The sequence below is a fragment of the Punica granatum genome, unplaced genomic scaffold, assembly GCF_007655135.1.
Source record: "Punica granatum isolate Tunisia-2019 unplaced genomic scaffold, ASM765513v2 Contig00627, whole genome shotgun sequence".
Classification (NCBI taxonomy): domain Eukaryota; kingdom Viridiplantae; phylum Streptophyta; class Magnoliopsida; order Myrtales; family Lythraceae; genus Punica; species Punica granatum.
The window spans coordinates 16,481-39,380 of NW_022204474.1; the positions used below are offsets into that span (position 1 = coordinate 16,481).

The following is a 22,900-nucleotide window of genomic DNA, read 5'->3' on the forward strand; positions in this document are numbered from 1 at the left end:
AAGAAAAAAAGTATCGAGTGCATTTCACCACGAACTTTACGCCTTTTGCGAGTGAGCACGTGCCCAAAACATTAACCGTAACGATCGGATTCCCGTCCAACGTCGGACAGTTTCCCGAGCAGCAAAAAAAAATTAAAAAGGAGGGGTGCAACACGAGGACTTCCCAGGAGGTCACCCATCCTAGTACTACTCTCGCCCAAGCACGCTTAACTTCGGAGTTCTGATGGGATCCGGTGCATTAGTGCTGGTATGATCGCACCCGTCAACCTTTGCGCTCGAATTCACTTTGTTCCTCCGTAGAGCTAATGAAAAAAAAATGCAAAAATGAGCGCAGAAACGAAAGAAAAAAAGTATCGAGTGCATTTCACACACGAACTTTACGCCTTTTGCGAGTGAGCACGTGCCCAAAACATTAACCGTAACGATCGGATTCCCGTCCAACGTCGGACAGTTTCCCGAGCAGCAAAAAAAAATTAAAAAGGAGGGGTGCAACACGAGGACTTCCCAGGAGGTCACCCATCCTAGTACTACTCTCGCCCAAGCACGCTTAACTTCGGAGTTCTGATGGGATCCGGTGCATTAGTGCTGGTATGATCGCACCCGTCAACCTTTGCGCTCGAATTCACTTTGTTCCTCCGTAGAGCTAATGAAAAAAAAATGCAAAAATGATCGCAGAAACGAAAGAAAAAAGTATCGAGTGCATTTCACCACGAACTTTACGCCTTTTGCGAGTGAGCACGTGCCCAAAACATTAACCGTAACGATCGGATTCCCGTCCAACGTCGGACAGTTTCCCGAGCAGCAAAAAAAAATTAAAAAGGAGGGGTGCAACACGAGGACTTCCCAGGAGGTCACCCATCCTAGTACTACTCTCGCCCAAGCACGCTTAACTTCGGAGTTCTGATGGGATCCGGTGCATTAGTGCTGGTATGATCGCACCCGTCAACCTTTGCGCTCGAATTCACTTTGTTCCTCCGTAGAGCTAATGAAAAAAAAATGCAAAAATGAGCGCAGAAACGAAAGAAAAAAAGTATCGAGTGCATTTCACCACGAACTTTACGCCTTTTGCGAGTGAGCACGTGCCCAAAACATTAACCGTAACGATCGGATTCCCGTCCAACGTCGGACAGTTTCCCGAGCAGCAAAAAAAAATTAAAAAGGAGGGGTGCAACACGAGGACTTCCCAGGAGGTCACCCATCCTAGTACTACTCTCGCCCAAGCACGCTTAACTTCGGAGTTCTGATGGGATCCGGTGCATTAGTGCTGGTATGATCGCACCCGTCAACCTTTGCGCTCGAATTCACTTTGTTCCTCCGTAGAGCTAATGAAAAAAAAATGCAAAAATGAGCGCAGAAACGAAAGAAAAAAAGTATCGAGTGCATTTCACCACGAACTTTACGCCTTTTGCGAGTGAGCACGTGCCCAAAACATTAACCGTAACGATCGGATTCCCGTCCAACGTCGGACAGTTTCCCGAGCAGCAAAAAAAAATTAAAAAGGAGGGGTGCAACACGAGGACTTCCCAGGAGGTCACCCATCCTAGTACTACTCTCGCCCAAGCACGCTTAACTTCGGAGTTCTGATGGGATCCGGTGCATTAGTGCTGGTATGATCGCACCCGTCAACCTTTGCGCTCGAATTCACTTTGTTCCTCCGTAGAGCTAATGAAAAAAAAATGCAAAAATGATCGCAGAAACGAAAGAAAAAAAGTATCGAGTGCATTTCACCACGAACTTTACGCCTTTTGCGAGTGAGCACGTGCCCAAAACATTAACCGTAACGATCGGATTCCCGTCCAACGTCGGACAGTTTCCCGAGCAGCAAAAAAAAATTAAAAAGGAGGGGTGCAACACGAGGACTTCCCAGGAGGTCACCCATCCTAGTACTACTCTCGCCCAGCACGCTTAACTTCGGAGTTCTGATGGGATCCGGTGCATTAGTGCTGGTATGATCGCACCCGTCAACCTTTGCGCTCGAATTCACTTTGTTCCTCCGTAGAGCTAATGAAAAAAAAATGCAAAAATGATCGCAGAAACGAAAGAAAAAAAGTATCGAGTGCATTTCACCACGAACTTTACGCCTTTTGCGAGTGAGCACGTGCCCAAAACATTAACCGTAACGATCGGATTCCCGTCCAACGTCGGACAGTTTCCCGAGCAGCAAAAAAAAATTAAAAAGGAGGGGTGCAACACGAGGACTTCCCAGGAGGTCACCCATCCTAGTACTACTCTCGCCCAAGCACGCTTAACTTCGGAGTTCTGATGGGATCCGGTGCATTAGTGCAGGTATGATCGCACCAGTCAACCTTTGTGCTCGAATTCACTTTGTTCCTCCGTAGAGCTAATGAAAAAAAAATGCAAAAATGATCGCAGAAACGAAAGAAAAAAAGTATCGAGTGCATTTCACCACGAACTTTACGCCTTTTGCGAGTGAGCACGTGCCCAAAACATTAACCGTAACGATCGGATTCCCGTCCAACGTCGGACAGTTTCCCGAGCAGCAAAAAAAAATTAAAAAGGAGGGGTGCAACACGAGGACTTCCCAGGAGGTCACCCATCCTAGTACTACTCTCGCCCAAGCACGCTTAACTTCGGAGTTCTGATGGGATCCGGTGCATTAGTGCTGGTATGATCGCACCCGTCAACCTTTGCGCTCGAATTCACTTTGTTCCTCCGTAGAGCTAATGAAAAAAAAATGCAAAAATGAGCGCAGAAACGAAAGAAAAAAAGTATCGAGTGCATTTCACCACGAACTTTACGCCTTTTGCGAGTGAGCACGTGCCCAAAACATTAACCGTAACGATCGGATTCCCGTCCAACGTCGGACAGTTTCCCGAGCAGCAAAAAAAAATTAAAAAGGAGGGGTGCAACACGAGGACTTCCCAGGAGGTCACCCATCCTAGTACTACTCTCGCCCAAGCACGCTTAACTTCGGAGTTCTGATGGGATCCGGTGCATTAGTGCTGGTATGATCGCACCCGTCAACCTTTGCGCTCGAATTCACTTTGTTCCTCCGTAGAGCTAATGAAAAAAAAATGCAAAAATGATCGCAGAAACGAAAGAAAAAAGTATCGAGTGCATTTCACCACGAACTTTACGCCTTTTGCGAGTGAGCACGTGCCCAAAACATTAACCGTAACGATCGGATTCCCGTCCAACGTCGGACAGTTTCCCGAGCAGCAAAAAAAAAATTAAAAAGGAGGGGTGCAACACGAGGACTTCCCAGGAGGTCACCCATCCTAGTACTACTCTCGCCCAAGCACGCTTAACTTCGGAGTTCTGATGGGATCCGGTGCATTAGTGCTGGTATGATCGCACCCGTCAACCTTTGCGCTCGAATTCACTTTGTTCCTCCGTAGAGCTAATGAAAAAAAAATGCAAAAATGAGCGCAGAAACGAAAGAAAAAAAGTGCATTTCACCACGAACTTTACGCCTTTTGCGAGTGAGCACGTGCCCAAAACATTAACCGTAACGATCGGATTCCCGTCCAACGTCGGACAGTTTCCCGAGCAGCAAAAAAAAATTAAAAAGGAGGGGTGCAACACGAGGACTTCCCAGGAGGTCACCCATCCTAGTACTACTCTCGCCCAAGCACGCTTAACTTCGGAGTTCTGATGGGATCCGGTGCATTAGTGCTGGTATGATCGCACCCGTCAACCTTTGCGCTCGAATTCACTTTGTTCCTCCGTAGAGCTAATGAAAAAAAAATGCAAAAATGAGCGCAGAAACGAAAGAAAAAAGTATCGAGTGCATTTCACCACGAACTTTACGCCTTTTGCGAGTGAGCACGTGCCCAAAACATTAACCGTAACGATCGGATTCCCGTCCAACGTCGGACAGTTTCCCGAGCAGCAAAAAAAAATTAAAAAGGAGGGGTGCAACACGAGGACTTCCCAGGAGGTCACCCATCCTAGTACTACTCTCGCCCAAGCACGCTTAACTTCGGAGTTCTGATGGGATCCGGTGCATTAGTGCTGGTATGATCGCACCCGTCAACCTTTGCGCTCGAATTCACTTTGTTCCTCCGTAGAGCTAATGAAAAAAAAATGCAAAAATGATCGCAGAAACGAAAGAAAAAAAGTATCGAGTGCATAGCACGTGCCCAAAACATTAACCGTAACGATCGGATTCCCGTCCAACGTCGGACAGTTTCCCGAGCAGCAAAAAAAATTAAAAAGGAGGGGTGCAACACGAGGACTTCCCAGGAGGTCACCCATCCTAGTACTACTCTCGCCCAAGCACGCTTAACTTCGGAGTTCTGATGGGATCCGGTGCATTAGTGCTGGTATGATCGCACCCGTCAACCTTTGCGCTCGAATTCACTTTGTTCCTCCGTAGAGCTAATGAAAAAAAAATGCAAAAATGAGCGCAGAAACGAAAGAAAAAAAGTATCGAGTGCATTTCACCACGAACTTTACGCCTTTTGCGAGTGAGCACGTGCCCAAAACATTAACCGTAACGATCGGATTCCCGTCCAACGTCGGACAGTTTCCCGAGCAGCAAAAAAAAATTAAAAAGGAGGGGTGCAACACGAGGACTTCCCAGGAGGTCACCCATCTAGTACTACTCTCGCCCAGCACGCTTAACTTCGGAGTTCTGATGGGATCCGGTGCATTAGTGCTGGTATGATCGCACCCGTCAACCTTTGCGCTCGAATTCACTTTGTTCCTCCGTAGAGCTAATGAAAAAAAAATGCAAAAATGATCGCAGAAACGAAAGAAAAAAAGTATCGAGTGCATAGCACGTGCCCAAAACATTAACCGTAACGATCGGATTCCCGTCCAACGTCGGACAGTTTCCCGAGCAGCAAAAAAAAATTAAAAAGGAGGGGTGCAACACGAGGACTTCCCAGGAGGTCACCCATCCTAGTACTACTCTCGCCCAAGCACGCTTAACTTCGGAGTTCTGATGGGATCCGGTGCATTAGTGCTGGTATGATCGCACCCGTCAACCTTTGTGCTCGAATTCACTTTGTTCCTCCGTAGAGCTAATGAAAAAAAAATGCAAAAATGATCGCAGAAACGAAAGAAAAAAAGTATCGAGTGCATAGCACGTGCCCAAAACATTAACCGTAACGATCGGATTCCCGTCCAACGTCGGACAGTTTCCCGAGCAGCAAAAAAAAATTAAAAAGGAGGGGTGCAACACGAGGACTTCCCAGGAGGTCACCCATCCTAGTACTACTCTCGCCCAAGCACGCTTAACTTCGGAGTTCTGATGGGATCCGGTGCATTAGTGCTGGTATGATCGCACCCGTCAACCTTTGCGCTCGAATTCACTTTGTTCCTCCGTAGAGCTAATGAAAAAAAAATGCAAAAATGAGCGCAGAAACGAAAGAAAAAAGTATCGAGTGCATTTCACCACGAACTTTACGCCTTTTGCGAGTGAGCACGTGCCCAAAACATTAACCGTAACGATCGGATTCCCGTCCAACGTCGGACAGTTTCCCGAGCAGCAAAAAAAAATTAAAAAGGAGGGGTGCAACACGAGGACTTCCCAGGAGGTCACCCATCCTAGTACTACTCTCGCCCAAGCACGCTTAACTTCGGAGTTCTGATGGGATCCGGTGCATTAGTGCTGGTATGATCGCACCCGTCAACCTTTGTGCTCGAATTCACTTTGTTCCTCCGTAGAGCTAATGAAAAAAAAATGCAAAAATGATCGCAGAAACGAAAGAAAAAAAGTATCGAGTGCATAGCACGTGCCCAAAACATTAACCGTAACGATCGGATTCCCGTCCAACGTCGGACAGTTTCCCGAGCAGCAAAAAAAAATTAAAAAGGAGGGGTGCAACACGAGGACTTCCCAGGAGGTCACCCATCCTAGTACTACTCTCGCCCAAGCACGCTTAACTTCGGAGTTCTGATGGGATCCGGTGCATTAGTGCTGGTATGATCGCACCCGTCAACCTTTGCGCTCGAATTCACTTTGTTCCTCCGTAGAGCTAATGAAAAAAAATGCAAAAATGAGCGCAGAAACGAAAGAAAAAAAGTATCGAGTGCATTTCACCACGAACTTTACGCCTTTTGCGAGTGAGCACGTGCCCAAAACATTAACCGTAACGATCGGATTCCCGTCCAACGTCGGACAGTTTCCCGAGCAGCAAAAAAAAATTAAAAAGGAGGGGTGCAACACGAGGACTTCCCAGGAGGTCACCCATCCTAGTACTACTCTCGCCCAAGCACGCTTAACTTCGGAGTTCTGATGGGATCCGGTGCATTAGTGCTGGTATGATCGCACCCGTCAACCTTTGTGCTCGAATTCACTTTGTTCCTCCGTAGAGCTAATGAAAAAAAAATGCAAAAATGATCGCAGAAACGAAAGAAAAAAAGTATCGAGTGCATAGCACGTGCCCAAAACATTAACCGTAACGATCGGATTCCCGTCCAACGTCGGACAGTTTCCCGAGCAGCAAAAAAAATTAAAAAGGAGGGGTGCAACACGAGGACTTCCCAGGAGGTCACCCATCCTAGTACTACTCTCGCCCAAGCACGCTTAACTTCGGAGTTCTGATGGGATCCGGTGCATTAGTGCTGGTATGATCGCACCCGTCAACCTTTGTGCTCGAATTCACTTTGTTCCTCCGTAGAGCTAATGAAAAAAAAATGCAAAAATAATCGCAGAAACGAAAGAAAAAAAGTATCGAGTGCATAGCACGTGCCCAAAACATTAACCGTAACGATCGGATTCCCGTCCAACGTCGGACAGTTTCCCGAGCAGCAAAAAAAATTAAAAAGGAGGGGTGCAACACGAGGACTTCCCAGGAGGTCACCCATCCTAGTACTACTCTCGCCCAAGCACGCTTAACTTCGGAGTTCTGATGGGATCCGGTGCATTAGTGCTGGTATGATCGCACCCGTCAACCTTTGCGCTCGAATTCACTTTGTTCCTCCGTAGAGCTAATGAAAAAAAAATGCAAAAATGAGCGCAGAAACGAAAGAAAAAAAGTATCGAGTGCATTTCACCACGAACTTTACGCCTTTTGCGAGTGAGCACGTGCCCAAAACATTAACCGTAACGATCGGATTCCCGTCCAACGTCGGACAGTTTCCCGAGCAGCAAAAAAAAATTAAAAAGGAGGGGTGCAACACGAGGACTTCCCAGGAGGTCACCCATCCTAGTACTACTCTCGCCCAAGCACGCTTAACTTCGGAGTTCTGATGGGATCCGGTGCATTAGTGCTGGTATGATCGCACCCGTCAACCTTTGTGCTCGAATTCACTTTGTTCCTCCGTAGAGCTAATGAAAAAAAAATGCAAAAATGATCGCAGAAACGAAAGAAAAAAGTATCGAGTGCATAGCACGTGCCCAAAACATTAACCGTAACGATCGGATTCCCGTCCAACGTCGGACAGTTTCCCGAGCAGCAAAAAAAAATTAAAAAGGAGGGGTGCAACACGAGGACTTCCCAGGAGGTCACCCATCCTAGTACTACTCTCGCCCAAGCACGCTTAACTTCGGAGTTCTGATGGGATCCGGTGCATTAGTGCTGGTATGATCGCACCCGTCAACCTTTGCGCTCGAATTCACTTTGTTCCTCCGTAGAGCTAATGAAAAAAAAATGCAAAAATGAGCGCAGAAACGAAAGAAAAAAGTATCGAGTGCATTTCACCACGAACTTTACGCCTTTTGCGAGTGAGCACGTGCCCAAAACATTAACCGTAACGATCGGATTCCCGTCCAACGTCGGACAGTTTCCCGAGCAGCAAAAAAAAATTAAAAAGGAGGGGTGCAACACGAGGACTTCCCAGGAGGTCACCCATCCTAGTACTACTCTCGCCCAAGCACGCTTAACTTCGGAGTTCTGATGGGATCCGGTGCATTAGTGCAGGTATGATCGCACCAGTCAACCTTTGTGCTCGAATTCACTTTGTTCCTCCGTAGAGCTAATGAAAAAAAATGCAAAAATGATCGCAGAAACGAAAGAAAAAAAGTATCGAGTGCATAGCACGTGCCCAAAACATTAACCGTAACGATCGGATTCCCGTCCAACGTCGGACAGTTTCCCGAGCAGCAAAAAAAATTAAAAAGGAGGGGTGCAACACGAGGACTTCCCAGGAGGTCACCCATCCTAGTACTACTCTCGCCCAAGCACGCTTAACTTCGGAGTTCTGATGGGATCCGGTGCATTAGTGCTGGTATGATCGCACCCGTCAACCTTTGTGCTCGAATTCACTTTGTTCCTCCGTAGAGCTAATGAAAAAAAATGCAAAAATGATCGCAGAAACGAAAGAAAAAAGTATCGAGTGCATAGCACGTGCCCAAAACATTAACCGTAACGATCGGATTCCCGTCCAACGTCGGACAGTTTCCCGAGCAGCAAAAAAAAATTAAAAAGGAGGGGTGCAACACGAGGACTTCCCAGGAGGTCACCCATCCTAGTACTACTCTCGCCCAAGCACGCTTAACTTCGGAGTTCTGATGGGATCCGGTGCATTAGTGCTGGTATGATCGCACCCGTCAACCTTTGCGCTCGAATTCACTTTGTTCCTCCGTAGAGCTAATGAAAAAAAAATGCAAAAATGAGCGCAGAAACGAAAGAAAAAAGTATCGAGTGCATTTCACCACGAACTTTACGCCTTTTGCGAGTGAGCACGTGCCCAAAACATTAACCGTAACGATCGGATTCCCGTCCAACGTCGGACAGTTTCCCGAGCAGCAAAAAAAAATTAAAAAGGAGGGGTGCAACACGAGGACTTCCCAGGAGGTCACCCATTCTAGTACTACTCTCGCCCGAGCACGCTTAACTTCGGAGTTCTGATGGGATCCGGTGCATTAGTGCTGGTATGATCGCACCCGTCAACCTTTGCGCTCGAATTCACTTTGTTCCTCCGTAGAGCTAATGAAAAAAAAATGCAAAAATGAGCGCAGAAACGAAAGAAAAAAAGTATCGAGTGCATTTCACAACGAACCTTACGCCTTTTGCGAGTGAGCACGTGCCCAAAACATTAACCGTAACGATGGGATTCCCGTCCAACGTCGGACAGTTTCCCGAGCAGCAAAAAAAAATTAAAAAGGAGGGGTGCAACACGAGGACTTCCCAGGAGGTCACCCATCCTAGTACTACTCTCGCCCAAGCACGCTTAACTTCGGAGTTCTGATGGGATCCGGTGCATTAGTGCTGGTATGATCGCACCCGTCAACCTTTGTGCTCGAATTCACTTTGTTCCTCCGTAGAGCTAATGAAAAAAAATGCAAAAATGATCGCAGAAACGAAAGAAAAAAGTATCGAGTGCATAGCACGTGCCCAAAACATTAACCGTAACGATCGGATTCCCGTCCAACGTCGGACAGTTTCCCGAGCAGCAAAAAAAAATTAAAAAGGAGGGGTGCAACACGAGGACTTCCCAGGAGGTCACCCATCCTAGTACTACTCTCGCCCAAGCACGCTTAACTTCGGAGTTCTGATGGGATCCGGTGCATTAGTGCTGGTATGATCGCACCCGTCAACCTTTGTGCTCGAATTCACTTTGTTCCTCCGTAGAGCTAATGAAAAAAAAATGCAAAAATGATCGCAGAAACGAAAGAAAAAAAGTATCGAGTGCATAGCACGTGCCCAAAACATTAACCGTAACGATCGGATTCCCGTCCAACGTCGGACAGTTTCCCGAGCAGCAAAAAAAATTAAAAAGGAGGGGTGCAACACGAGGACTTCCCAGGAGGTCACCCATCCTAGTACTACTCTCGCCCAAGCACGCTTAACTTCGGAGTTCTGATGGGATCCGGTGCATTAGTGCTGGTATGATCGCACCCGTCAACCTTTGTGCTCGAATTCACTTTGTTCCTCCGTAGAGCTAATGAAAAAAAAATGCAAAAATGATCGCAGAAACGAAAGAAAAAAAGTATCGAGTGCATAGCACGTGCCCAAAACATTAACCGTAACGATCGGATTCCCGTCCAACGTCGGACAGTTTCCCGAGCAGCAAAAAAAAATTAAAAAGGAGGGGTGCAACACGAGGACTTCCCAGGAGGTCACCCATCCTAGTACTACTCTCGCCCAAGCACGCTTAACTTCGGAGTTCTGATGGGATCCGGTGCATTAGTGCTGGTATGATCGCACCCGTCAACCTTTGTGCTCGAATTCACTTTGTTCCTCCGTAGAGCTAATGAAAAAAAAATGCAAAAATGATCGCAGAAACGAAAGAAAAAAGTATCGAGTGCATAGCACGTGCCCAAAACATTAACCGTAACGATCGGATTCCCGTCCAACGTCGGACAGTTTCCCGAGCAGCAAAAAAAAATTAAAAAGGAGGGGTGCAACACGAGGACTTCCCAGGAGGTCACCCATCCTAGTACTACTCTCGCCCAAGCACGCTTAACTTCGGAGTTCTGATGGGATCCGGTGCATTAGTGCTGGTATGATCGCACCCGTCAACCTTTGTGCTCGAATTCACTTTGTTCCTCCGTAGAGCTAATGAAAAAAAATGCAAAAATGAATCGCAGAAACGAAAGAAAAAAAGTATCGAGTGCATAGCACGTGCCCAAAACATTAACCGTAACGATCGGATTCCCGTCCAACGTCGGACAGTTTCCCGAGCAGCAAAAAAAAATTAAAAAGGAGGGGTGCAACACGAGGACTTCCCAGGAGGTCACCCATCCTAGTACTACTCTCGCCCAAGCACGCTTAACTTCGGAGTTCTGATGGGATCCGGTGCATTAGTGCTGGTATGATCGCACCCGTCAACCTTTGCGCTCGAATTCACTTTGTTCCTCCGTAGAGCTAATGAAAAAAAAATGCAAAAATGAGCGCAGAAACGAAAGAAAAAAAGTATCGAGTGCATTTCACCACGAACTTTACGCCTTTTGCGAGTGAGCACGTGCCCAAAACATTAACCGTAACGATCGGATTCCCGTCCAACGTCGGACAGTTTCCCGAGCAGCAAAAAAAAATTAAAAAGGAGGGGTGCAACACGAGGACTTCCCAGGAGGTCACCCATCCTAGTACTACTCTCGCCCAAGCACGCTTAACTTCGGAGTTCTGATGGGATCCGGTGCATTAGTGCTGGTATGATCGCACCCGTCAACCTTTGCGCTCGAATTCACTTTGTTCCTCCGTAGAGCTAATGAAAAAAAATGCAAAAATGAGCGCAGAAACGAAAGAAAAAAAGTATCGAGTGCATTTCACAACGAACCTTACGCCTTTTGCGAGTGAGCACGTGCCCAAAACATTAACCGTAACGATGGATTCCCGTCCAACGTCGGACAGTTTCCCGAGCAGCAAAAAAAAATTAAAAAGGAGGGGTGCAACACGAGGACTTCCCAGGAGGTCACCCATCCTAGTACTACTCTCGCCCAAGCACGCTTAACTTCGGAGTTCTGATGGGATCCGGTGCATTAGTGCTGGTATGATCGCACCAGTCAACCTTTGTGCTCGAATTCACTTTGTTCCTCCGTAGAGCTAATGAAAAAAAAATGCAAAAATGATCGCAGAAACGAAAGAAAAAAAGTATCGAGTGCATAGCACGTGCCCAAAACATTAACCGTAACGATCGGATTCCCGTCCAACGTCGGACAGTTTCCCGAGCAGCAAAAAAAAATTAAAAAGGAGGGGTGCAACACGAGGACTTCCCAGGAGGTCACCCATCCTAGTACTACTCTCGCCCAAGCACGCTTAACTTCGGAGTTCTGATGGGATCCGGTGCATTAGTGCTGGTATGATCGCACCCGTCAACCTTTGTGCGCTCGAATTCACTTTGTTCCTCCGTAGAGCTAATGAAAAAAAATGCAAAAATGATCGCAGAAACGAAAGAAAAAAAGTATCGAGTGCATAGCACGTGCCCAAAACATTAACCGTAACGATCGGATTCCCGTCCAACGTCGGACAGTTTCCCGAGCAGCAAAAAAAAATTAAAAAGGAGGGGTGCAACACGAGGACTTCCCAGGAGGTCACCCATCCTAGTACTACTCTCGCCCAAGCACGCTTAACTTCGGAGTTCTGATGGGATCCGGTGCATTAGTGCTGGTATGATCGCACCCGTCAACCTTTGTGCTCGAATTCACTTTGTTCCTCCGTAGAGCTAATGAAAAAAAAATGCAAAAATGATCGCAGAAACGAAAGAAAAAAGTATCGAGTGCATAGCACGTGCCCAAAACATTAACCGTAACGATCGGATTCCCGTCCAACGTCGGACAGTTTCCCGAGCAGCAAAAAAAATTAAAAAGGAGGGGTGCAACACGAGGACTTCCCAGGAGGTCACCCATCCTAGTACTACTCTCGCCCAAGCACGCTTAACTTCGGAGTTCTGATGGGATCCGGTGCATTAGTGCTGGTATGATCGCACCCGTCAACCTTTGTGCTCGAATTCACTTTGTTCCTCCGTAGAGCTAATGAAAAAAAAATGCAAAAATGATCGCAGAAACGAAAGAAAAAAGTATCGAGTGCATAGCACGTGCCCAAAACATTAACCGTAACGATCGGATTCCCGTCCAACGTCGGACAGTTTCCCGAGCAGCAAAAAAAAATTAAAAAGGAGGGGTGCAACACGAGGACTTCCCAGGAGGTCACCCATCCTAGTACTACTCTCGCCCAAGCACGCTTAACTTCGGAGTTCTGATGGGATCCGGTGCATTAGTGCTGGTATGATCGCACCCGTCAACCTTTGCGCTCGAATTCACTTTGTTCCTCCGTAGAGCTAATGAAAAAAAAATGCAAAAATGAGCGCAGAAACGAAAGAAAAAAAGTATCGAGTGCATTTCACCACGAACTTTACGCCTTTTGCGAGTGAGCACGTGCCCAAAACATTAACCGTAACGATCGGATTCCCGTCCAACGTCGGACAGTTTCCCGAGCAGCAAAAAAAAATTAAAAAGGAGGGGTGCAACACGAGGACTTCCCAGGAGGTCACCCATCCTAGTACTACTCTCGCCCAGCACGCTTAACTTCGGAGTTCTGATGGGATCCGGTGCATTAGTGCTGGTATGATCGCACCCGTCAACCTTTGCGCTCGAATTCACTTTGTTCCTCCGTAGAGCTAATGAAAAAAAAATGCAAAAATGAGCGCAGAAACGAAAGAAAAAAAGTATCGAGTGCATTTCACAACGAACCTTACGCCTTTTGCGAGTGAGCACGTGCCCAAAACATTAACCGTAACGATGGGATTCCCGTCCAACGTCGGACAGTTTCCCGAGCAGCAAAAAAAAATTAAAAAGGAGGGGTGCAACACGAGGACTTCCCAGGAGGTCACCCATCCTAGTACTACTCTCGCCCAGCACGCTTAACTTCGGAGTTCTGATGGGATCCGGTGCATTAGTGCTGGTATGATCGCACCCGTCAACCTTTGCGCTCGAATTCACTTTGTTCCTCCGTAGAGCTAATGAAAAAAAATGCAAAAATGAGCGCAGAAACGAAAGAAAAAAGTATCGAGTGCATTTCACAACGAACCTTACGCCTTTTGCGAGTGAGCACGTGCCCAAAACATTAACCGTAACGATGGGATTCCCGTCCAACGTCGGACAGTTTCCCGAGCAGCAAAAAAAATTAAAAAGGAGGGGTGCAACACGAGGACTTCCCAGGAGGTCACCCATCCTAGTACTACTCTCGCCCAAGCACGCTTAACTTCGGAGTTCTGATGGGATCCGGTGCATTAGTGCTGGTATGATCGCACCAGTCAACCTTTGTGCTCGAATTCACTTTGTTCCTCCGTAGAGCTAATGAAAAAAAATGCAAAAATGATCGCAGAAACGAAAGAAAAAAAGTATCGAGTGCATAGCACGTGCCCAAAACATTAACCGTAACGATCGGATTCCCGTCCAACGTCGGACAGTTTCCCGAGCAGCAAAAAAAAATTAAAAAGGAGGGGTGCAACACGAGGACTTCCCAGGAGGTCACCCATCCTAGTACTACTCTCGCCCAAGCACGCTTAACTTCGGAGTTCTGATGGGATCCGGTGCATTAGTGCTGGTATGATCGCACCCGTCAACCTTTGCGCTCGAATTCACTTTGTTCCTCCGTAGAGCTAATGAAAAAAAATGCAAAAATGAATCGCAGAAACGAAAGAAAAAAGTATCGAGTGCATAGCACGTGCCCAAAACATTAACCGTAACGATCGGATTCCCGTCCAACGTCGGACAGTTTCCCGAGCAGCAAAAAAAATTAAAAAGGAGGGGTGCAACACGAGGACTTCCCAGGAGGTCACCCATCCTAGTACTACTCTCGCCCAAGCACGCTTAACTTCGGAGTTCTGATGGGATCCGGTGCATTAGTGCTGGTATGATCGCACCCGTCAACCTTTTGCTCGAATTCACTTTGTTCCTCCGTAGAGCTAATGAAAAAAAATGCAAAAATGATCGCAGAAACGAAAGAAAAAAGTATCGAGTGCATAGCACGTGCCCAAAACATTAACCGTAACGATCGGATTCCCGTCCAACGTCGGACAGTTTCCCGAGCAGCAAAAAAAAATTAAAAGGAGGGGTGCAACACGAGGACTTCCCAGGAGGTCACCCATCCTAGTACTACTCTCGCCCAAGCACGCTTAACTTCGGAGTTCTGATGGGATCCGGTGCATTAGTGCAGGTATGATCGCACCAGTCAACCTTTGTGCTCGAATTCACTTTGTTCCTCCGTAGAGCTAATGAAAAAAAATGCAAAAATGATCGCAGAAACGAAAGAAAAAAAGTATCGAGTGCATAGCACGTGCCCAAAACATTAACCGTAACGATCGGATTCCCGTCCAACGTCGGACAGTTTCCCGAGCAGCAAAAAAAAATTAAAAAGGAGGGGTGCAACACGAGGACTTCCCAGGAGGTCACCCATCCTAGTACTACTCTCGCCCAAGCACGCTTAACTTCGGAGTTCTGATGGGATCCGGTGCATTAGTGCTGGTATGATCGCACCCGTCAACCTTTGTGCTCGAATTCACTTTGTTCCTCCGTAGAGCTAATGAAAAAAAAATGCAAAAATAATCGCAGAAACGAAAGAAAAAAAGTATCGAGTGCATAGCACGTGCCCAAAACATTAACCGTAACGATCGGATTCCCGTCCAACGTCGGACAGTTTCCCGAGCAGCAAAAAAAAATTAAAAAGGAGGGGTGCAACACGAGGACTTCCCAGGAGGTCACCCATCCTAGTACTACTCTCGCCCAAGCACGCTTAACTTCGGAGTTCTGATGGGATCCGGTGCATTAGTGCTGGTATGATCGCACCCGTCAACCTTTGCGCTCGAATTCACTTTGTTCCTCCGTAGAGCTAATGAAAAAAAAATGCAAAAATGAGCGCAGAAACGAAAGAAAAAAAGTATCGAGTGCATTTCACCACGAACTTTACGCCTTTTGCGAGTGAGCACGTGCCCAAAACATTAACCGTAACGATCGGATTCCCGTCCAACGTCGGACAGTTTCCCGAGCAGCAAAAAAAAATTAAAAAGGAGGGGTGCAACACGAGGACTTCCCAGGAGGTCACCCATTCTAGTACTACTCTCTCGCCCGAGCACGCTTAACTTCGGAGTTCTGATGGGATCCGGTGCATTAGTGCTGGTATGATCGCACCCGTCAACCTTTGCGCTCGAATTCACTTTGTTCCTCCGTAGAGCTAATGAAAAAAAATGCAAAAATGAGCGCAGAAACGAAAGAAAAAAAGTATCGAGTGCATTTCACAACGAACCTTACGCCTTTTGCGAGTGAGCACGTGCCCAAAACATTAACCGTAACGATGGGATTCCCGTCCAACGTCGGACAGTTTCCCGAGCAGCAAAAAAAAATTAAAAAGGAGGGGTGCAACACGAGGACTTCCCAGGAGGTCACCCATCCTAGTACTACTCTCGCCCAAGCACGCTTAACTTCGGAGTTCTGATGGGATCCGGTGCATTAGTGCTGGTATGATCGCACCCGTCAACCTTTGTGCTCGAATTCACTTTGTTCCTCCGTAGAGCTAATGAAAAAAAAATGCAAAAATGATCGCAGAAACGAAAGAAAAAAGTATCGAGTGCATAGCACGTGCCCAAAACATTAACCGTAACGATCGGATTCCCGTCCAACGTCGGACAGTTTCCCGAGCAGCAAAAAAAATTAAAAAGGAGGGGTGCAACACGAGGACTTCCCAGGAGGTCACCCATCCTAGTACTACTCTCGCCCAAGCACGCTTAACTTCGGAGTTCTGATGGGATCCGGTGCATTAGTGCTGGTATGATCGCACCCGTCAACCTTTGCGCTCGAATTCACTTTGTTCCTCCGTAGAGCTAATGAAAAAAAAATGCAAAAATGAGCGCAGAAACGAAAGAAAAAAAGTATCGAGTGCATTTCACCACGAACTTTACGCCTTTTGCGAGTGAGCACGTGCCCAAAACATTAACCGTAACGATGGATTCCCGTCCAACGTCGGACAGTTTCCCGAGCAGCAAAAAAAAATTAAAAAGGAGGGGTGCAACACGAGGACTTCCCAGGAGGTCACCCATCCTAGTACTACTCTCGCCCAAGCACGCTTAACTTCGGAGTTCTGATGGGATCCGGTGCATTAGTGCTGGTATGATCGCACCCGTCAACCTTTGTGCTCGAATTCACTTTGTTCCTCCGTAGAGCTAATGAAAAAAAATGCAAAAATGATCGCAGAAACGAAAGAAAAAAAGTATCGAGTGCATAGCACGTGCCCAAAACATTAACCGTAACGATCGGATTCCCGTCCAACGTCGGACAGTTTCCCGAGCAGCAAAAAAAAATTAAAAGGAGGGGTGCAACACGAGGACTTCCCAGGAGGTCACCCATCCTAGTACTACTCTCGCCCAAGCACGCTTAACTTCGGAGTTCTGATGGGATCCGGTGCATTAGTGCTGGTATGATCGCACCCGTCAACCTTTGTGCTCGAATTCACTTTGTTCCTCCGTAGAGCTAATGAAAAAAAAATGCAAAAATGATCGCAGAAACGAAAGAAAAAAAGTATCGAGTGCATAGCACGTGCCCAAAACATTAACCGTAACGATCGGATTCCCGTCCAACGTCGGACAGTTTCCCGAGCAGCAAAAAAAAATTAAAAAGGAGGGGTGCAACACGAGGACTTCCCAGGAGGTCACCCATCCTAGTACTACTCTCGCCAAGCACGCTTAACTTCGGAGTTCTGATGGGATCCGGTGCATTAGTGCTGGTATGATCGCACCCGTCAACCTTTGCGCTCGAATTCACTTTGTTCCTCCGTAGAGCTAATGAAAAAAAAATGCAAAAATGAGCGCAGAAACGAAAGAAAAAAGTATCGAGTGCATTTCACCACGAACTTTACGCCTTTTGCGAGTGAGCACGTGCCCAAAACATTAACCGTAACGATCGGATTCCCGTCCAACGTCGGACAGTTTCCCGAGCAGCAAAAAAAAAATTAAAAAGGAGGGGTGCAACACGAGGACTTCCCAGGAGGTCACCCATCCTAGTACTACTCTCGCCCAGCACGCTTAACTTCGGAGTTCTGATGGGATCCGGTGCATTAGTGCTGGTATGATCGCACCCGTCAACCTTTGCGCTCGAATTCACTTTGTTCCTCCGTAGAGCTAATGAAAAAAAAATGCAAAAATGAGCGCAGAAACGAAAGAAAAAAAGTATCGAGTGCATAGCACGTGCCCAAAACATTAACCGTAACGATCGGATTCCCGTCCAACGTCGGACAGTTTCCCGAGCAGCAAAAAAAAATTAAAAGGAGGGGTGCAACACGAGGACTTCCCAGGAGGTCACCCATCCTAGTACTACTCTCGCCCAAGCACGCTTAACTTCGGAGTTCTGATGGGATCCGGTGCATTAGTGCTGGTATGATCGCACCCGTCAACCTTTGTGCTCGAATTCACTTTGTTCCTCCGTAGAGCTAATGAAAAAAAAATGCAAAAATGATCGCAGAAACGAAAGAAAAAAGTATCGAGTGCATAGCACGTGCCCAAAACATTAACCGTAACGATCGGATTCCCGTCCAACGTCGGACAGTTTCCCGAGCAGCAAAAAAAAATTAAAAAGGAGGGGTGCAACACGAGGACTTCCCAGGAGGTCACCCATCCTAGTACTACTCTCGCCCAAGCACGCTTAACTTCGGAGTTCTGATGGGATCCGGTGCATTAGTGCTGGTATGATCGCACCCGTCAACCTTTGTGCTCGAATTCACTTTGTTCCTCCGTAGAGCTAATGAAAAAAAAATGCAAAAATGATCGCAGAAACGAAAGAAAAAAAGTATCGAGTGCATAGCACGTGCCCAAAACATTAACCGTAACGATCGGATTCCCGTCCAACGTCGGACAGTTTCCCGAGCAGCAAAAAAAAATTAAAAAGGAGGGGTGCAACACGAGGACTTCCCAGGAGGTCACCCATCCTAGTACTACTCTCGCCCAAGCACGCTTAACTTCGGAGTTCTGATGGGATCCGGTGCATTAGTGCTGGTATGATCGCACCCGTCAACCTTTGCGCTCGAATTCACTTTGTTCCTCCGTAGAGCTAATGAAAAAAAAAATGCAAAAATGAGCGCAGAAACGAAAGAAAAAAAGTATCGAGTGCATTTCACCACGAACTTTACGCCTTTTGCGAGTGAGCACGTGCCCAAAACATTAACCGTAACGATCGGATTCCCGTCCAACGTCGGACAGTTTCCCGAGCAGCAAAAAAAAATTAAAAAGGAGGGTGTGCAACACGAGGACTTCCCAGGAGGTCACCCATCCTAGTACTACTCTCGCCCAGCACGCTTAACTTCGGAGTTCTGATGGGATCCGGTGCATTAGTGCTGGTATGATCGCACCCGTCAACCTTTGCGCTCGAATTCACTTTGTTCCTCCGTAGAGCTAATGAAAAAAAAATGCAAAAATGAGCGCAGAAACGAAAGAAAAAAAGTATCGAGTGCATTTCACAACGAACCTTACGCCTTTTGCGAGTGAGCACGTGCCCAAAACATTAACCGTAACGATGGGATTCCCGTCCAACGTCGGACAGTTTCCCGAGCAGCAAAAAAAAATTAAAAGGAGGGGTGCAACACGAGGACTTCCCAGGAGGTCACCCATCCTAGTACTACTCTCGCCCAAGCACGCTTAACTTCGGAGTTCTGATGGGATCCGGTGCATTAGTGCTGGTATGATCGCACCAGTCAACCTTTGTGCTCGAATTCACTTTGTTCCTCCGTAGAGCTAATGAAAAAAAAATGCAAAAATGATCGCAGAAACGAAAGAAAAAAAGTATCGAGTGCATAGCACGTGCCCAAAACATTAACCGTAACGATCGGATTCCCGTCCAACGTCGGACAGTTTCCCGAGCAGCAAAAAAAAATTAAAAAGGAGGGGTGCAACACGAGGACTTCCCAGGAGGTCACCCATCCTAGTACTACTCTCGCCCAAGCACGCTTAACTTCGGAGTTCTGATGGGATCCGGTGCATTAGTGCTGGTATGATCGCACCCGTCAACCTTTGTGCTCGAATTCACTTTGTTCCTCCGTAGAGCTAATGAAAAAAAAATGCAAAAATGATCGCAGAAACGAAAGAAAAAAAGTATCGAGTGCATAGCACGTGCCCAAAACATTAACCGTAACGATCGGATTCCCGTCCAACGTCGGACAGTTTCCCGAGCAGCAAAAAAAATTAAAAGGAGGGGTGCAACACGAGGACTTCCCAGGAGGTCACCCATCCTAGTACTACTCTCGCCCAAGCACGCTTAACTTCGGAGTTCTGATGGGATCCGGTGCATTAGTGCTGGTATGATCGCACCCGTCAACCTTTGCGCTCGAATTCACTTTGTTCCTCCGTAGAGCTAATGAAAAAAAAATGCAAAAATGAGCGCAGAAACGAAAGAAAAAAAGTATCGAGTGCATTTCACCACGAACTTTACGCCTTTTGCGAGTGAGCACGTGCCCAAAACATTAACCGTAACGATCGGATTCCCGTCCAACGTCGGACAGTTTCCCGAGCAGCAAAAAAAAATTAAAAAGGAGGGGTGCAACACGAGGACTTCCCAGGAGGTCACCCATCCTAGTACTACTCTCGCCCAAGCACGCTTAACTTCGGAGTTCTGATGGGATCCGGTGCATTAGTGCTGGTATGATCGCACCCGTCAACCTTTGCGCTCGAATTCACTTTGTTCCTCCGTAGAGCTAATGAAAAAAAATGCAAAAATGATCGCAGAAACGAAAGAAAAAAAGTATCGAGTGCATAGCACGTGCCCAAAACATTAACCGTAACGATGGGATTCCCGTCCAACGTCGGACAGTTTCCCGAGCAGCAAAAAAAATTAAAAGGAGGGGTGCAACACGAGGACTTCCCAGGAGGTCACCCATCCTAGTACTACTCTCGCCCAAGCACGCTTAACTTCGGAGTTCTGATGGGATCCGGTGCATTAGTGCTGGTATGATCGCACCAGTCAACCTTTGCGCTCGAATTCACTTTGTTCCTCCGTAGAGCTAATGAAAAAAAATGCAAAAATGATCGCAGAAACGAAAGAAAAAAAGTATCGAGTGCATAGCACGTGCCCAAAACATTAACCGTAACGATCGGATTCCCGTCCAACGTCGGACAGTTTCCCGAGCAGCAAAAAAAAATTAAAAAGGAGGGGTGCAACACGAGGACTTCCCAGGAGGTCACCCATCCTAGTACTACTCTCGCCCAAGCACGCTTAACTTCGGAGTTCTGATGGGATCCGGTGCATTAGTGCTGGTATGATCGCACCAGTCAACCTTTGTGCTCGAATTCACTTTGTTCCTCCGTAGAGCTAATGAAAAAAAATGCAAAAATGATCGCAGAAACGAAAGAAAAAAAGTATCGAGTGCATAGCACGTGCCCAAAACATTAACCGTAACGATCGGATTCCCGTCCAACGTCGGACAGTTTCCCGAGCAGCAAAAAAAATTAAAAAGGAGGGGTGCAACACGAGGACTTCCCAGGAGGTCACCCATCCTAGTACTACTCTCGCCCAAGCACGCTTAACTTCGGAGTTCTGATGGGATCCGGTGCATTAGTGCTGGTATGATCGCACCCGTCAACCTTTGTGCTCGAATTCACTTTGTTCCTCCGTAGAGCTAATGAAAAAAAAATGCAAAAATGATCGCAGAAACGAAAGAAAAAAAGTATCGAGTGCATAGCACGTGCCCAAAACATTAACCGTAACGATCGGATTCCCGTCCAACGTCGGACAGTTTCCCGAGCAGCAAAAAAAATTAAAAAGGAGGGGTGCAACACGAGGACTTCCCAGGAGGTCACCCATCCTAGTACTACTCTCGCCCAAGCACGCTTAACTTCGGAGTTCTGATGGGATCCGGTGCATTAGTGCTGGTATGATCGCACCCGTCAACCTTTGCGCTCGAATTCACTTTGTTCCTCCGTAGAGCTAATGAAAAAAAAATGCAAAATGAGCGCAGAAACGAAAGAAAAAAAGTATCGAGTGCATTTCACCACGAACTTTACGCCTTTTGCGAGTGAGCACGTGCCCAAAACATTAACCGTAACGATCGGATTCCCGTCCAACGTCGGACAGTTTCCCGAGCAGCAAAAAAAAAATTAAAAAGGAGGGGTGCAACACGAGGACTTCCCAGGAGGTCACCCATCCTAGTACTACTCTCTCTACTCTCGCCCAAGCACGCTTAACTTCGGAGTTCTGATGGGATCCGGTGCATTAGTGCTGGTATGATCGCACCCGTCAACCTTTGCGCTCGAATTCACTTTGTTCCTCCGTAGAGCTAATGAAAAAAAAATGCAAAAATGAGCGCAGAAACGAAAGAAAAAAAGTATCGAGTGCATTTCACAACGAACCTTACGCCTTTTGCGAGTGAGCACGTGCCCAAAACATTAACCGTAACGATGGATTCCCGTCCAACGTCGGACAGTTTCCCGAGCAGCAAAAAAAAATTAAAAAGGAGGGGTGCAACACGAGGACTTCCCAGGAGGTCACCCATCCTAGTACTACTCTCGCCCAGCACGCTTAACTTCGGAGTTCTGATGGGATCCGGTGCATTAGTGCTGGTATGATCGCACCCGTCAACCTTTGTGCTCGAATTCACTTTGTTCCTCCGTAGAGCTAATGAAAAAAAATGCAAAAATGATCGCAGAAACGAAAGAAAAAAAGTATCGAGTGCATAGCACGTGCCCAAAACATTAACCGTAACGATCGGATTCCCGTCCAACGTCGGACAGTTTCCCGAGCAGCAAAAAAAAATTAAAAAGGAGGGGTGCAACACGAGGACTTCCCAGGAGGTCACCCATCCTAGTACTACTCTCACTCTCGCCCAAGCACGCTTAACTTCGGAGTTCTGATGGGATCCGGTGCATTAGTGCTGGTATGATCGCACCCGTCAACCTTTGCGCTCGAATTCACTTTGTTCCTCCGTAGAGCTAATGAAAAAAAAATGCAAAAATGATCGCAGAAACGAAAGAAAAAAAGTATCGAGTGCATAGCACGTGCCCAAAACATTAACCGTAACGATCGGATTCCCGTCCAACGTCGGACAGTTTCCCGAGCAGCAAAAAAAAATTAAAAAGGAGGGGTGCAACACGAGGACTTCCCAGGAGGTCACCCATCCTAGTACTACTCTCGCCCAAGCACGCTTAACTTCGGAGTTCTGATGGGATCCGGTGCATTAGTGCTGGTATGATCGCACCCGTCAACCTTTGCGCTCGAATTCACTTTGTTCCTCCGTAGAGCTAATGAAAAAAAAAATGCAAAAATGAGCGCAGAAACGAAAGAAAAAAAGTATCGAGTGCATTTCACCACGAACTTTACGCCTTTTGCGAGTGAGCACGTGCCCAAAACATTAACCGTAACGATCGGATTCCCGTCCAACGTCGGACAGTTTCCCGAGCAGCAAAAAAAAATTAAAAGGAGGGGTGCAACACGAGGACTTCCCAGGAGGTCACCCATCCTAGTACTACTCTCGCCCAAGCACGCTTAACTTCGGAGTTCTGATGGGATCCGGTGCATTAGTGCTGGTATGATCGCACCCGTCAACCTTTGCGCTCGAATTCACTTTGTTCCTCC

General features: G+C 47.1%; 69 non-coding genes and 2 pseudogenes across 69 annotated transcripts; all 71 read right to left on the reverse strand.

The window, feature by feature from the left end:
• Window positions 1-142: 142 nt before the first annotated feature.
• Window positions 143-261, reverse strand: LOC116191812. Its single transcript, XR_004153890.1, has one exon. It is a non-coding gene; the product is annotated as a 5S ribosomal RNA (ribosomal RNA).
• Window positions 262-483: 222 nt separating this feature from the next.
• On the reverse strand, window positions 484-602 carry LOC116191824. The gene has a single exon (XR_004153901.1). It is a non-coding gene; the product is annotated as a 5S ribosomal RNA (ribosomal RNA).
• Window positions 603-822: 220 nt separating this feature from the next.
• On the reverse strand, window positions 823-941 carry LOC116191836. Its single transcript, XR_004153912.1, has one exon. It is a non-coding gene; the product is annotated as a 5S ribosomal RNA (ribosomal RNA).
• A 221-nt stretch (window positions 942-1,162) lies between these two features.
• Window positions 1,163-1,281, reverse strand: LOC116191847. Its single transcript, XR_004153923.1, has one exon. It is a non-coding gene; the product is annotated as a 5S ribosomal RNA (ribosomal RNA).
• Window positions 1,282-1,502: 221 nt separating this feature from the next.
• On the reverse strand, window positions 1,503-1,621 carry LOC116191859. The gene has a single exon (XR_004153934.1). It is a non-coding gene; the product is annotated as a 5S ribosomal RNA (ribosomal RNA).
• A 221-nt stretch (window positions 1,622-1,842) lies between these two features.
• On the reverse strand, window positions 1,843-1,960 carry LOC116191826. The gene has a single exon (XR_004153903.1). It is a non-coding gene; the product is annotated as a 5S ribosomal RNA (ribosomal RNA).
• Window positions 1,961-2,181: 221 nt separating this feature from the next.
• On the reverse strand, window positions 2,182-2,300 carry LOC116191786. Its single transcript, XR_004153865.1, has one exon. It is a non-coding gene; the product is annotated as a 5S ribosomal RNA (ribosomal RNA).
• Window positions 2,301-2,521: 221 nt separating this feature from the next.
• Window positions 2,522-2,640, reverse strand: LOC116191870. The gene has a single exon (XR_004153944.1). It is a non-coding gene; the product is annotated as a 5S ribosomal RNA (ribosomal RNA).
• A 221-nt stretch (window positions 2,641-2,861) lies between these two features.
• Window positions 2,862-2,980, reverse strand: LOC116191881. The gene has a single exon (XR_004153951.1). It is a non-coding gene; the product is annotated as a 5S ribosomal RNA (ribosomal RNA).
• Window positions 2,981-3,201: 221 nt separating this feature from the next.
• Window positions 3,202-3,320, reverse strand: LOC116191892. The gene has a single exon (XR_004153959.1). It is a non-coding gene; the product is annotated as a 5S ribosomal RNA (ribosomal RNA).
• A 214-nt stretch (window positions 3,321-3,534) lies between these two features.
• Window positions 3,535-3,653, reverse strand: LOC116191904. Its single transcript, XR_004153968.1, has one exon. It is a non-coding gene; the product is annotated as a 5S ribosomal RNA (ribosomal RNA).
• Window positions 3,654-3,873: 220 nt separating this feature from the next.
• On the reverse strand, window positions 3,874-3,992 carry LOC116191913. Its single transcript, XR_004153972.1, has one exon. It is a non-coding gene; the product is annotated as a 5S ribosomal RNA (ribosomal RNA).
• A 189-nt stretch (window positions 3,993-4,181) lies between these two features.
• Window positions 4,182-4,300, reverse strand: LOC116191914. The gene has a single exon (XR_004153973.1). It is a non-coding gene; the product is annotated as a 5S ribosomal RNA (ribosomal RNA).
• A 221-nt stretch (window positions 4,301-4,521) lies between these two features.
• LOC116191880 lies at window positions 4,522-4,638 on the reverse strand. The gene has a single exon (XR_004153950.1). It is a non-coding gene; the product is annotated as a 5S ribosomal RNA (ribosomal RNA).
• Window positions 4,639-4,828: 190 nt separating this feature from the next.
• Window positions 4,829-4,947, reverse strand: LOC116191915. Its single transcript, XR_004153974.1, has one exon. It is a non-coding gene; the product is annotated as a 5S ribosomal RNA (ribosomal RNA).
• A 190-nt stretch (window positions 4,948-5,137) lies between these two features.
• LOC116191917 lies at window positions 5,138-5,256 on the reverse strand. Its single transcript, XR_004153975.1, has one exon. It is a non-coding gene; the product is annotated as a 5S ribosomal RNA (ribosomal RNA).
• Window positions 5,257-5,476: 220 nt separating this feature from the next.
• Window positions 5,477-5,595, reverse strand: LOC116191918. Its single transcript, XR_004153976.1, has one exon. It is a non-coding gene; the product is annotated as a 5S ribosomal RNA (ribosomal RNA).
• A 190-nt stretch (window positions 5,596-5,785) lies between these two features.
• Window positions 5,786-5,904, reverse strand: LOC116191919. The gene has a single exon (XR_004153977.1). It is a non-coding gene; the product is annotated as a 5S ribosomal RNA (ribosomal RNA).
• A 220-nt stretch (window positions 5,905-6,124) lies between these two features.
• LOC116191920 lies at window positions 6,125-6,243 on the reverse strand. The gene has a single exon (XR_004153978.1). It is a non-coding gene; the product is annotated as a 5S ribosomal RNA (ribosomal RNA).
• A 189-nt stretch (window positions 6,244-6,432) lies between these two features.
• LOC116191921 lies at window positions 6,433-6,551 on the reverse strand. Its single transcript, XR_004153979.1, has one exon. It is a non-coding gene; the product is annotated as a 5S ribosomal RNA (ribosomal RNA).
• Window positions 6,552-6,740: 189 nt separating this feature from the next.
• LOC116191923 lies at window positions 6,741-6,859 on the reverse strand. Its single transcript, XR_004153980.1, has one exon. It is a non-coding gene; the product is annotated as a 5S ribosomal RNA (ribosomal RNA).
• A 221-nt stretch (window positions 6,860-7,080) lies between these two features.
• On the reverse strand, window positions 7,081-7,199 carry LOC116191925. Its single transcript, XR_004153982.1, has one exon. It is a non-coding gene; the product is annotated as a 5S ribosomal RNA (ribosomal RNA).
• A 189-nt stretch (window positions 7,200-7,388) lies between these two features.
• Window positions 7,389-7,507, reverse strand: LOC116191926. Its single transcript, XR_004153983.1, has one exon. It is a non-coding gene; the product is annotated as a 5S ribosomal RNA (ribosomal RNA).
• Window positions 7,508-7,727: 220 nt separating this feature from the next.
• On the reverse strand, window positions 7,728-7,846 carry LOC116191787. Its single transcript, XR_004153866.1, has one exon. It is a non-coding gene; the product is annotated as a 5S ribosomal RNA (ribosomal RNA).
• A 188-nt stretch (window positions 7,847-8,034) lies between these two features.
• On the reverse strand, window positions 8,035-8,153 carry LOC116191927. The gene has a single exon (XR_004153984.1). It is a non-coding gene; the product is annotated as a 5S ribosomal RNA (ribosomal RNA).
• Window positions 8,154-8,341: 188 nt separating this feature from the next.
• LOC116191928 lies at window positions 8,342-8,460 on the reverse strand. Its single transcript, XR_004153985.1, has one exon. It is a non-coding gene; the product is annotated as a 5S ribosomal RNA (ribosomal RNA).
• A 220-nt stretch (window positions 8,461-8,680) lies between these two features.
• LOC116191776 lies at window positions 8,681-8,799 on the reverse strand. Its single transcript, XR_004153855.1, has one exon. It is a non-coding gene; the product is annotated as a 5S ribosomal RNA (ribosomal RNA).
• Window positions 8,800-9,020: 221 nt separating this feature from the next.
• Window positions 9,021-9,139, reverse strand: LOC116191929. The gene has a single exon (XR_004153986.1). It is a non-coding gene; the product is annotated as a 5S ribosomal RNA (ribosomal RNA).
• Window positions 9,140-9,327: 188 nt separating this feature from the next.
• Window positions 9,328-9,446, reverse strand: LOC116191552. Its single transcript, XR_004153640.1, has one exon. It is a non-coding gene; the product is annotated as a 5S ribosomal RNA (ribosomal RNA).
• A 189-nt stretch (window positions 9,447-9,635) lies between these two features.
• On the reverse strand, window positions 9,636-9,754 carry LOC116191553. The gene has a single exon (XR_004153641.1). It is a non-coding gene; the product is annotated as a 5S ribosomal RNA (ribosomal RNA).
• A 190-nt stretch (window positions 9,755-9,944) lies between these two features.
• Window positions 9,945-10,063, reverse strand: LOC116191554. Its single transcript, XR_004153642.1, has one exon. It is a non-coding gene; the product is annotated as a 5S ribosomal RNA (ribosomal RNA).
• A 189-nt stretch (window positions 10,064-10,252) lies between these two features.
• Window positions 10,253-10,371, reverse strand: LOC116191555. Its single transcript, XR_004153643.1, has one exon. It is a non-coding gene; the product is annotated as a 5S ribosomal RNA (ribosomal RNA).
• A 190-nt stretch (window positions 10,372-10,561) lies between these two features.
• On the reverse strand, window positions 10,562-10,680 carry LOC116191557. The gene has a single exon (XR_004153644.1). It is a non-coding gene; the product is annotated as a 5S ribosomal RNA (ribosomal RNA).
• Window positions 10,681-10,901: 221 nt separating this feature from the next.
• Window positions 10,902-11,020, reverse strand: LOC116191559. Its single transcript, XR_004153646.1, has one exon. It is a non-coding gene; the product is annotated as a 5S ribosomal RNA (ribosomal RNA).
• Window positions 11,021-11,239: 219 nt separating this feature from the next.
• LOC116191768 lies at window positions 11,240-11,358 on the reverse strand. Its single transcript, XR_004153847.1, has one exon. It is a non-coding gene; the product is annotated as a 5S ribosomal RNA (ribosomal RNA).
• Window positions 11,359-11,548: 190 nt separating this feature from the next.
• Window positions 11,549-11,667, reverse strand: LOC116191560. Its single transcript, XR_004153647.1, has one exon. It is a non-coding gene; the product is annotated as a 5S ribosomal RNA (ribosomal RNA).
• Window positions 11,668-11,858: 191 nt separating this feature from the next.
• Window positions 11,859-11,977, reverse strand: LOC116191561. Its single transcript, XR_004153648.1, has one exon. It is a non-coding gene; the product is annotated as a 5S ribosomal RNA (ribosomal RNA).
• Window positions 11,978-12,165: 188 nt separating this feature from the next.
• Window positions 12,166-12,284, reverse strand: LOC116191562. Its single transcript, XR_004153649.1, has one exon. It is a non-coding gene; the product is annotated as a 5S ribosomal RNA (ribosomal RNA).
• Window positions 12,285-12,473: 189 nt separating this feature from the next.
• LOC116191563 lies at window positions 12,474-12,592 on the reverse strand. Its single transcript, XR_004153650.1, has one exon. It is a non-coding gene; the product is annotated as a 5S ribosomal RNA (ribosomal RNA).
• Window positions 12,593-12,813: 221 nt separating this feature from the next.
• On the reverse strand, window positions 12,814-12,931 carry LOC116191827. The gene has a single exon (XR_004153904.1). It is a non-coding gene; the product is annotated as a 5S ribosomal RNA (ribosomal RNA).
• A 221-nt stretch (window positions 12,932-13,152) lies between these two features.
• LOC116191828 lies at window positions 13,153-13,270 on the reverse strand. The gene has a single exon (XR_004153905.1). It is a non-coding gene; the product is annotated as a 5S ribosomal RNA (ribosomal RNA).
• Window positions 13,271-13,488: 218 nt separating this feature from the next.
• Window positions 13,489-13,607, reverse strand: LOC116191769. Its single transcript, XR_004153848.1, has one exon. It is a non-coding gene; the product is annotated as a 5S ribosomal RNA (ribosomal RNA).
• A 189-nt stretch (window positions 13,608-13,796) lies between these two features.
• Window positions 13,797-13,915, reverse strand: LOC116191564. Its single transcript, XR_004153651.1, has one exon. It is a non-coding gene; the product is annotated as a 5S ribosomal RNA (ribosomal RNA).
• A 188-nt stretch (window positions 13,916-14,103) lies between these two features.
• On the reverse strand, window positions 14,104-14,222 carry LOC116191565. The gene has a single exon (XR_004153652.1). It is a non-coding gene; the product is annotated as a 5S ribosomal RNA (ribosomal RNA).
• Window positions 14,223-14,408: 186 nt separating this feature from the next.
• LOC116191788 lies at window positions 14,409-14,527 on the reverse strand. The gene has a single exon (XR_004153867.1). It is a non-coding gene; the product is annotated as a 5S ribosomal RNA (ribosomal RNA).
• A 189-nt stretch (window positions 14,528-14,716) lies between these two features.
• On the reverse strand, window positions 14,717-14,835 carry LOC116191566. The gene has a single exon (XR_004153653.1). It is a non-coding gene; the product is annotated as a 5S ribosomal RNA (ribosomal RNA).
• Window positions 14,836-15,025: 190 nt separating this feature from the next.
• LOC116191567 lies at window positions 15,026-15,144 on the reverse strand. Its single transcript, XR_004153654.1, has one exon. It is a non-coding gene; the product is annotated as a 5S ribosomal RNA (ribosomal RNA).
• Window positions 15,145-15,365: 221 nt separating this feature from the next.
• On the reverse strand, window positions 15,366-15,486 carry LOC116191861. Its single transcript, XR_004153936.1, has one exon. It is a non-coding gene; the product is annotated as a 5S ribosomal RNA (ribosomal RNA).
• Window positions 15,487-15,706: 220 nt separating this feature from the next.
• On the reverse strand, window positions 15,707-15,825 carry LOC116191568. Its single transcript, XR_004153655.1, has one exon. It is a non-coding gene; the product is annotated as a 5S ribosomal RNA (ribosomal RNA).
• A 188-nt stretch (window positions 15,826-16,013) lies between these two features.
• LOC116191570 lies at window positions 16,014-16,132 on the reverse strand. Its single transcript, XR_004153657.1, has one exon. It is a non-coding gene; the product is annotated as a 5S ribosomal RNA (ribosomal RNA).
• A 220-nt stretch (window positions 16,133-16,352) lies between these two features.
• Window positions 16,353-16,471, reverse strand: LOC116191571. The gene has a single exon (XR_004153658.1). It is a non-coding gene; the product is annotated as a 5S ribosomal RNA (ribosomal RNA).
• A 188-nt stretch (window positions 16,472-16,659) lies between these two features.
• On the reverse strand, window positions 16,660-16,778 carry LOC116191573. Its single transcript, XR_004153659.1, has one exon. It is a non-coding gene; the product is annotated as a 5S ribosomal RNA (ribosomal RNA).
• A 190-nt stretch (window positions 16,779-16,968) lies between these two features.
• LOC116191854 lies at window positions 16,969-17,086 on the reverse strand. The gene has a single exon (XR_004153929.1). It is a non-coding gene; the product is annotated as a 5S ribosomal RNA (ribosomal RNA).
• Window positions 17,087-17,307: 221 nt separating this feature from the next.
• LOC116191829 lies at window positions 17,308-17,425 on the reverse strand. Its single transcript, XR_004153906.1, has one exon. It is a non-coding gene; the product is annotated as a 5S ribosomal RNA (ribosomal RNA).
• Window positions 17,426-17,614: 189 nt separating this feature from the next.
• Window positions 17,615-17,733, reverse strand: LOC116191574. The gene has a single exon (XR_004153660.1). It is a non-coding gene; the product is annotated as a 5S ribosomal RNA (ribosomal RNA).
• Window positions 17,734-17,922: 189 nt separating this feature from the next.
• Window positions 17,923-18,041, reverse strand: LOC116191575. The gene has a single exon (XR_004153661.1). It is a non-coding gene; the product is annotated as a 5S ribosomal RNA (ribosomal RNA).
• A 190-nt stretch (window positions 18,042-18,231) lies between these two features.
• LOC116191576 lies at window positions 18,232-18,350 on the reverse strand. Its single transcript, XR_004153662.1, has one exon. It is a non-coding gene; the product is annotated as a 5S ribosomal RNA (ribosomal RNA).
• A 223-nt stretch (window positions 18,351-18,573) lies between these two features.
• On the reverse strand, window positions 18,574-18,691 carry LOC116191862. The gene has a single exon (XR_004153937.1). It is a non-coding gene; the product is annotated as a 5S ribosomal RNA (ribosomal RNA).
• A 220-nt stretch (window positions 18,692-18,911) lies between these two features.
• LOC116191770 lies at window positions 18,912-19,030 on the reverse strand. Its single transcript, XR_004153849.1, has one exon. It is a non-coding gene; the product is annotated as a 5S ribosomal RNA (ribosomal RNA).
• A 190-nt stretch (window positions 19,031-19,220) lies between these two features.
• LOC116191577 lies at window positions 19,221-19,339 on the reverse strand. The gene has a single exon (XR_004153663.1). It is a non-coding gene; the product is annotated as a 5S ribosomal RNA (ribosomal RNA).
• A 188-nt stretch (window positions 19,340-19,527) lies between these two features.
• LOC116191578 lies at window positions 19,528-19,646 on the reverse strand. Its single transcript, XR_004153664.1, has one exon. It is a non-coding gene; the product is annotated as a 5S ribosomal RNA (ribosomal RNA).
• Window positions 19,647-19,867: 221 nt separating this feature from the next.
• LOC116191579 lies at window positions 19,868-19,986 on the reverse strand. The gene has a single exon (XR_004153665.1). It is a non-coding gene; the product is annotated as a 5S ribosomal RNA (ribosomal RNA).
• Window positions 19,987-20,173: 187 nt separating this feature from the next.
• On the reverse strand, window positions 20,174-20,292 carry LOC116191771. The gene has a single exon (XR_004153850.1). It is a non-coding gene; the product is annotated as a 5S ribosomal RNA (ribosomal RNA).
• A 189-nt stretch (window positions 20,293-20,481) lies between these two features.
• LOC116191772 lies at window positions 20,482-20,600 on the reverse strand. Its single transcript, XR_004153851.1, has one exon. It is a non-coding gene; the product is annotated as a 5S ribosomal RNA (ribosomal RNA).
• Window positions 20,601-20,788: 188 nt separating this feature from the next.
• LOC116191580 lies at window positions 20,789-20,907 on the reverse strand. Its single transcript, XR_004153666.1, has one exon. It is a non-coding gene; the product is annotated as a 5S ribosomal RNA (ribosomal RNA).
• A 189-nt stretch (window positions 20,908-21,096) lies between these two features.
• LOC116191582 lies at window positions 21,097-21,215 on the reverse strand. Its single transcript, XR_004153668.1, has one exon. It is a non-coding gene; the product is annotated as a 5S ribosomal RNA (ribosomal RNA).
• A 221-nt stretch (window positions 21,216-21,436) lies between these two features.
• Window positions 21,437-21,564, reverse strand: LOC116191890 (annotated as a pseudogene).
• A 220-nt stretch (window positions 21,565-21,784) lies between these two features.
• Window positions 21,785-21,902, reverse strand: LOC116191830. Its single transcript, XR_004153907.1, has one exon. It is a non-coding gene; the product is annotated as a 5S ribosomal RNA (ribosomal RNA).
• Window positions 21,903-22,091: 189 nt separating this feature from the next.
• Window positions 22,092-22,216, reverse strand: LOC116191874 (annotated as a pseudogene).
• A 190-nt stretch (window positions 22,217-22,406) lies between these two features.
• Window positions 22,407-22,525, reverse strand: LOC116191583. Its single transcript, XR_004153669.1, has one exon. It is a non-coding gene; the product is annotated as a 5S ribosomal RNA (ribosomal RNA).
• A 221-nt stretch (window positions 22,526-22,746) lies between these two features.
• On the reverse strand, window positions 22,747-22,865 carry LOC116191584. The gene has a single exon (XR_004153670.1). It is a non-coding gene; the product is annotated as a 5S ribosomal RNA (ribosomal RNA).
• Window positions 22,866-22,900: the final 35 nt, after the last annotated feature.